The following is a 9,034-nucleotide window of genomic DNA, read 5'->3' as shown; positions in this document are numbered from 1 at the left end:
TAATAGCGGGAGTCATAGTGTCAATTCACAGCACTACACTGTAGGCATCACAGGAGACATTCTCCATTTCATCAACTCAGCAACAGCGTTAAGGGTAGGAGCTACTCACCCATTTTAACAGATGAAAACATTGTTAGAGGGAGCTACAGAAATTTCCTAAATCACATGGCTAGGAAGTGGCAGATACAGATTTGAACCCTGTCTGTCTCTATAGCCCATACTCTTTCCTTTGTTTGAAATGTACTACACTTGACTTATGACAGTTCTCTCATTCTCCAAAGACCAACTCAAATGCATTGTTTTTCACGATCCCATTTTTTGTCGCTCTACCACAGGGACCCACACTTCCTCTGCACCCTCACCATTCTTGAGTTGCACCTCTCTTGTGCCACAAAATATTTTGCCTTATCATAAAATTGTATAGATACTTGGCTGAGCTTTTTCAAAAGCCAAGTTGATGATATGATATGGTTGCTGCCCTACTAGACATTATGTAGCCTGTGTTTCTCACCACCTTCTGCATTCCTTGTGAACATAGTAGGCGTTTATTACAAGGCCATTGCCCTGAGTCAGTATGTATGTATATATGTGTGTATGTATCCATCTCTACACCAGGGTATTTTGGGGGAGGAATGTGATAGAATGCTTTCCTAGACCATTCTTCTCAAACACAGAGGCCACAATGGTATTCCGGGGCCTCATTTTATGGTTGTCGTTTGTGTAAAAAAGAGCATGCTCTATGCTCAAGAAATATTTTATTCAAGTAAAATAATAAAACTGTTTCTCTCTCTAAGTATAATGAAAGGATACATGTCATCAGCCTTTTTTTTTTTTTTTTTAAGGCATATTCCTTCTGGAATCCGATGTGAAGATAACTTGTTTTTCACTAAACAGCCCTGGGGACAAGCCAGGAGTGAGGACTGAGAAAAAAAGTGACAGTAAGGGGCAGAATCAGGATTTCAATCAAGATGCATTTGACACAAGTGTCATAGTTCTTAATATGCTACACTCTCACAAAACTATTGTCTAGCCATTATGTTACCTATAAGTACAGTCTTTTTTTTTTTTTTTTTACGATACATTCCAGACGCTGGGATTAGAATTTGTATTTTTCCAAAACAATTTAGCAGCAAATGGGTAATTAAGGACAAAGATTCTTTGTTCTTGTCTGATTTTTGATGTAGAGGAAATGTCCTACTACTTGTCCAAGGGGAATCCCTTTTAACTCTACTTTAGACTCTACCCCAATGGGTGATCTTATTACTTGTCATTTTTTCCTATTACATTTCAGAAGGCAACATCAAGTTTGGGGGTAACACTCTCCTGTCTTCTATCCATATAAACTGAGATCAACCGGAACTTAGAGAACAAAAAATACTATTAACTGCCCAGCAATTCTCCAAAGCAGAGATGGACCCAGGCTGCAATCCAGAACAGGGCACATGGGAGGGAAAGTCAGATTTAACCTGCACATATGATAAGTAATCTATTAAAATGGACCTTACACTAGGTCTTCCTTGCTTTCAAAATAGCACCCAAGTTCCTTCCAAAGGTGCATACTGTTCTTCATAAAATGGTCCTTCTTTACCCTTCTAGCCTCTTTTCTCACCATCTTATCCAAACCTGCTGAACTTCTTATGGGTCTTCCCCAAACCCATGCTTTTGCTCACCTCTGGAAGTCAGCTCATGCTGAAATTTGCTTCCTTTCCCTCCCCTACTTAACCCTTACTGATCCTCCAGGACTGAGTTCAGGCTGCACTTCCTTCTGGGCTCCCTAACTCCCCTAAACAATGCCATCATGGGGAGGCTTACTCCCCTTTTTTCCCCCACTGGTAGCACATGTCCCACTGATCTGCAATGGCCTTTTAGCTCACCTGACTTCCCAATCAGCCTGTAAACCTCCGGGAGGACATGACCATGTCTTGCTCACTGTTGTAGTCCGAGGACCTTGGATGATTTACGGAGCATAGTGGGCGCTTGTTACATTTTAACCGGATGGATGAACAGGTGGATGAAAGAATGAACTCCTTTCCAAAATGAGATAATCTGCTCTGCATCTTTTTTTTTTTTTTAAGATTTATTTATTTATTTATTTATTTGACAGACAGAGATCACAGAGAGGCAGAGAGGCAGGCAGAGAGAGAGAGGAGGAAGCAGGCTCCCCGCCGAGCAGAGAGCCCGATGCGGGGCTCAATGCGGGGCTCGATCCCAGGACCCTGGGATCATGACCTGAGCCGAAGGCAGAGGCTTTAACCCACTGAGCCACCCAGGCGCCCCTGCTCTGCATCTTTTAAGTCTAGATATTATTCCCCATGACCTTACAACTCCCAGAAGAGTTTGAATGACTGAATTATAATAGTTCAGTAGCATCCAGATTATTAAAATATTTGGGAAACTGCCAGGTTTTTCTTTATCATATGCATACTTTGCATCTGCATATTTTATTTGCGCAGGGATTATTCTTCTGGGAAATAATATAGGCATTCCCAGTGAATAAACCATCAAAAGAGATGGATCATCCTAAATTAACCAGAGAAACTAAATATAACTGAGTGGAAAGAAATAATGCTTACTGTTATTAAGAGGGAAAGCACACACTATATTTTTTCTGTAATCAATTGCAAATTTACATTTCATAACTCTGGTTGTTGTTTAATCAAAAATGATTATCTTCCTTGATTAGGAGTATTTTTTAAGGAAAAGGAATTGCTAATTAGTTTGCTAGCACTCTGTTGAAGGTGTTTGCAATTAAATTGAGGAGGTAAAGAAAGCTGCAAATGATTCCAATGCTGAAATTAATCACCAAATATTGAAGGAGTTCCTCTTTCAAAGTATGGGAAATTTTAAGCTTCTTTAAAAAAAGGTGGGGCGGGGAGAGGCACCTGGATGGCTCAGTTGCTGAAGTGTCCGACTCTTGATTTAGGCTCAGGTCATGATCTCAAGGTCTTGAGACTGGAGCCCCACCTCCAGCTCCATGCTCGTGGTGAGTCTGCTTGAGTTTCCTTCCCTCTGCTTCCCGCCCCCTCATGCACACTCAGGCACCCTTGGGCTCGCGTGCGCTCTCTCTCTCTTTCTCTCTCTCTCTCAAATAAATAAATAAATAAATCTTCAAAACCAAAACAGCCCTACTACCCAAAAATCTATTCTTATGGAAAAAATATCTGTAGATTCTTGGTCAAGGCTAAAGAGACTGAGTATTCAACATTTTAATTATACCTGTACCTAAGCAGGAAAGCAAATTGCTAGTGTGTATTTAGATACATTTAGATAAAATCATGATATCTGACCATTTTGAGGTTGTTTATTCTCTTCATTTGTATGGCACCAACTATGCATAAGAGCGACCTCTGATTAGGTCACTTAAGACTGAGTCCATGAGTCTCCCCAAAGCTGTAAGTTGCACACATCACACGAGTTTAAGTTCCTCTTTTCACCTGGAGACAAGGCCAAGGGAGCAATCTAAAATGATGCATTGGTTCCTTTGATAATAATATTTGAAGACATTTTCTTCTTGGAAAATCAAATTGCCTAAAATTAATTATTTCCATCTTAACCATCGTTAAGTGTATAGTTCTGTCACATTAAGCATATTCATGTTGTTGTGCGACGGATCTCCAGAACTTTCTCTTCTTGCCAAACTGAAACTCCGTATCCAGGGAACAACAGCTCCTCACTTCCACACTTCCCTCCCTCAGTCCTGGCAACCACCATTTTACTTTCTGGGGTTTTCCCTCAATTTAAAAAAAAAAAATTGTAATAACATACACACAAAAAATTTACCATCTTAGCCATTTTTTTAAAAAGATTTTTTTATTTACTTGAAAGAAAGAGAATGAGAGAGAGGGAGGACGAGAGGGGCGAGGGTCAGAGGGAGAAGCAGACTCTCTAGTAAGCAGGGAGCGTGACGCAGGACTCGATCCTGGGACTCCAAGATCATGACCTGAGCTGAAGGCTGTCGCTTAACCAACTGAGCCACCCAGGTGCCCCATCTTTAAGTGCGCAGTTCAGCGGTATTAAATGCATTTATAAGGCTGCATTGCCAACAGCAGCATCCATCTCCAGTACACTTTTCATCTTGGAAAACTGAAACTCTATCTATCGAACAATAACTCCATTCTCCCCTCCCTTCAGCCCATGACAACCATTTTGATTCTTTAAGTACGTCATATAAGTGGAGTCATACAGTATTTGTCTTTTTGTGACTGGCTTACTTCACTTTATATGTCCTCAACAGCTACATGCAAAAGAATGAAACTGGACCATGTTCCTACACCATACACAAACATAAATTCAAAACGGAATAATAATGAAAATAAATGTGAGAGCTGAAACCATAAAATTCTTAAAAGAAAACATAGGCAGTAATCTCCTGGACATTGGCCTTAGCAACATATTTATGGATATGTCCCCTCAGGCAAGGGAAACAAAAGCAAAAATAAGTTATTGGGAGCTACATCAAAATAGAAAGTTTTTGCCCAGTGCAGGAAACCACCAACAAAACAAAAAAGGCAACCTACTGAATGGGAGAAGATATTTGCAAATGAAATACTTGATAAAGGGTTAATACCCAAAACATATAAAGAACTCATATAACTCATCGCCAAAAAAACAATCCAATTAAAATATGGGCAGAGGACCTGAATAGATATCTTTCCAAAGAAGACATGCAGATGGCCAAAAGGCACATGAAAAGATATTCAACATCACTCATCATCAGGGAAATGCAAATCAAAACCAAACAAGATACCACCTCACACCTGTCAGAATGGCTAAAATCGAAAACACAAGAAAAAACAAAAATGGGTGAGGATACAGAGAAAAGGAACCCTCATGCACTGTTGGTGGAATGCAAACTGGTGTGAACAGTGTGCAAATAATACTATATGATTCAAGGGCACCTGGGTGGCTCAGCCGGTTGAGTGTCTGACTCTTGATTTGGCTCAGGTCATGAGATCAGGCCACACATCACGCTCTGCGCTGGGAGTCTGCTGAAGATTCATTCTCTCTCTCTCTCTCTCTCTCTCCCTTTCTTCCCTTCTGTCCCTTCCCCCACTGTGCTCTGCCTGTCTCTCTCTCTCAAATAAATCAAGTAAAGAAAGAAATAAAGAAAGAAAGACCATATGATCCAGTCATTCTATTATTGGGTATTTACCCAAAGAAAATAAAAACATTAATTCAAGAAGATACATGCACCTTTACATTTATTACAGCATTATTTGCAATAGCCAAGATACAGAAACAACCCAAGTGTCCATCCATAGACGAATGGATAAAGTAGATGTGGTCTATATAAACAATGGAATATTACTCTGCCATAAAAGAGAATGAAATCTTGCCATTTGTCACAACACGGACCTAGAAGGCATTATGCTAAGTGAAATGTCAGACAAAGAAAGACAAATACCACGTAATTTCACATATGTGTGAAATAAAAAAAAGAAGTGAACAAATAAAAAAACAGACCCTTAAACACAGAGAACAAACTGATGTTTCCAGGAGGAGGGGTGGAATGGGCAAAATAGATGAAGGAGATTAAGAGCTACAAACTTCCAGTTATAAAATAAATAAGTCACAGAGATGACAAATACAGCATAGGGAATATGGTCAATATCGTAATAACATTGTATGGTGACAAATGGTAACTATACTTATTATGGTGAGCATTGAGTAATGCCTAGAATTGTCAAATCAATAGATTATTCCCCTGAAAATAATACAAAGAGCTTGCACAACTCATCTACAAAAAAAACAATCCAATTAAAATATGGGCAGAGGATCTGAATAGATATCATGTATATATGTAATAGGTTATATTATTATATATATTATATAATATATATTATATAACATATATATAAGATATCAAGATTCATTCATGTTGTAGCATATTGCATAATTTCCTTCCTTTACAAGGTTCAATACTATTCCTTCATATTTATGTACTACATTTTGTTTATCTATTCATACACTGAGGGACACTTGAGTTACTTCCAGCTCTTGGCTTTGTGAATAATGCCTCAAAGAACATGGGTGTGCAAATCTCCCTTTGAGGTTCGGTTTTTAATTCTTTTGGATATATACCCAGCAGTGGAATTGCTGGATCATATGGTGGTTCTGTTTTTAATCTTTTGAGGACTGTTTTCCACAACGTCTGTGCCATTTTACATTCCCACCAACAGTGCACATGACTTCCAATTTCTCCACGTCCTCACCAACATTTGTTTTCTTGTTTTGATAGAGCCATCCTAGCAAGTATGAGGTACCACCTCATTATAGTCATGATTTGCATTTCCCTCATTTGTGTGAGGCTGAGCAGCTTTCCTTCTGCTTATTGGCCATTTGTGTATCTTCCTCAGAGAATTGTCTGTTCAAATCTTTGGCCCATTTTTAAATTGTGTTGTTTTCTAGTTGTGTCTCTACATTCTAGATATTAGTCCCTTCTCAGATATATGGTTGGCAAATAATTTCTCCCATTCTGTGAGTTGCTTTTTTATTCTGTTGATAATGTCTTTTGATGCAAATATTTAATTTTTTTGAAGTCCAATTAATTTTTTTTCTTTGTTGCCTGTGTCTTTGGTGTCATATCCAAGAAACCATTTAAAGTCCAGTCTGAATGCTTATGAATTTATCTTATTACCCTGCAATGAAAACATCCACATTAGTGCTTTTGTCTTGGCTTAGCCTAAAAATTAAGTAATGTATTGATCTATAGATTCAACACTATCCATATCAAAATCCCTGCTGGGCTTCAAAAGACACCATTAGGACAATAAAAAGACAAGAAATAGACTTGGACAAAGTGTTTGCAAAACTCACATCTGATGAAGGACTTGTATCTAGGATATACAAAGAATGTGTAAGACTCAATAATAAGGCAAACAACCTATCAAAAATTGGTCAAGAGCAACTTGAATAGACATTTTACCACAGAAGTTACATGAATAGTTAGTAAGCACTTGGAAAGATGTTTAACATCATTTGTCATTAGGGAAAAGGAAATGAAAATCACAATGAGACGCTATTTTACACCAACTATAAAGGCTATAACAAAAAAGACAATACAGAGAGAGAGAGAAGAATATATATTTTTAATAAATAAATAAATCTCTCTATATATATAACATTAAAAAGACAACAATGTTGGGAAGACAAGAGCCTTCATACACTGCTGATAGGAATATAAAATGGTACTTGAAAAAGTAGTGTGGCAATATCTTAAAAAGCTGAACGTAAGTTTACCATATGGCCTTACCATGCTACTCTTAGACTACCCAAGAGAAGTGAAACCATATATCCACACTCAGACTGGTACACGATTGTTCTTAGTAGTATTATTCAAAAGAGCCAAAAGTTGGGAAAAAATGTAAATGTCCATCGATTGGTTAATGGACACACAGAATGTGGTATATCGACACAATAAAAGGAACAAGCGACAGACATAAGCTTCCACATGGAGGAACCTCAAAAATGTTCTTCTCACCACCACTCCCCCAAAAAAGGCAGTCACAAGAGGCTACATACTGTATTATTCCACTTACATGAACTCTTCAGAAGGGACAAAGCTATAGAGACAGAGAGTAGTTTGGCGGTTGCCTGGAGCTGGAGGGAGGAGGAACAAGATCAACAGTAGATTTGCAGAGGCACCTGGGTGGCTCAGTGGGTTCAAGCCTCTGCCTTCAGCTCAGGTCATGATCCCAGGGTCCTGGGATCGAGCCCTGCATCGGGCTCTCTTCTCAGCTGGGAGCCTGCTTCCTCCTCTCTCTCTGCCTGCTTCTCTGACTACTTATGATCTCTGTCTGTCAAATAAAAACAAAACAAAACAAAACAAAAAAAACAGTAGGTTTGCATATGAGATATTATTGGGGTGATGAAAGTATTCTCAAAATGACTCATGGTGATGGTTGTATGACTTTAATAATCATCAAATGGAATATCTGAGAAGGGTGAATTTTATGATACACAAAGACATGCCTAAATAATGTTAAAAATAATTTAGATTAAAAAAAATCCCTGGCTTTTTTTTGGCAGGAATTGACAAACTGACCCCCAAATTTATGCAAAGATCCAGACTAGCCAAGATAATCTTGACAACGAAGAACTAAGTTAGAGAATTTACACATCCCAACTTGATTTATTTAGAGAGAGAAAGAAAGAGTGTGTGAGCCAGGGGAGGGGCAAAGAAAGAGGGGGAGAGAGAACCTCAAGCAGACTCCTTGCTGAGTATGGAGCCCCACATGGGGCTGGATCCTATGACCCCAAGATCACAACCTGAGCCAAAACCAAGAGTCCACCATCTAACTGACTGAACCACTCAGGCATCCCATAAACGTCCCAACTTTAAAACTTACTACAAAACTACAGTAGTCAAGACAGTGTGAAGTTTGCATAAAAACAAAGATAAACATCAATAGGATAAAACTGAGAGCCCATAAATAAGCCCTTACATTTACGGTCAATTGAGTTTTGACAATGTGCCAAAAAATAGGAAAAGAATGGCCTCTTCAACAAATTGTGTTGGGATAATTGGGTATGCCCAGCAAAAAAATGAATAAATTTGGACCTCTTCCTCATACCATACATAAAAAATGAGCTCAAAATGGATGAAAAATCTAAATGTAAGAGATAAAACTGTAAAAATTTAGAAGAGGGGTGCCGGTGTGGCTCAGTAGGTTAAGCATCTGATTCTTGATTTGGGCTCAGGTCCTGATCTCAGGGTCCTAGAATCAAGCCCCACTGCCTCCTGCACAGTGGGGAGTCTGCCTGTCTTCCTCTCCCTCTGCCCCTCCCCCTGCTCACACTGTCTCTCTAAAATAAATAAATAAATATTTTAAAAACTTTTAGGAAAAAAACAGGAGAAAATCTTTGTGAGCTTGGATTAGGAAAGCAATAAAAGAAAGAATTAATAAATCAGATCTAATCGAAACAAAAAACTTTAAAACATGCTATTAAGAAAAGTGAAAAGATAATCTATGGAATTGGGTAAACTATTTGCAAATTATAGATCCAATGAAGATCATATATCTAGAATATATAA

Source organism: Enhydra lutris, unplaced genomic scaffold (assembly GCF_002288905.1).
Source record: "Enhydra lutris kenyoni isolate GAN:26980312 unplaced genomic scaffold, ASM228890v2 scaffoldscaffold9, whole genome shotgun sequence".
NCBI classification, from domain to species: domain Eukaryota; kingdom Metazoa; phylum Chordata; class Mammalia; order Carnivora; family Mustelidae; genus Enhydra; species Enhydra lutris.
The sequence above is the reverse complement of the archived record's forward strand: the minus strand, read 5'-3'. Positions refer to the sequence as shown.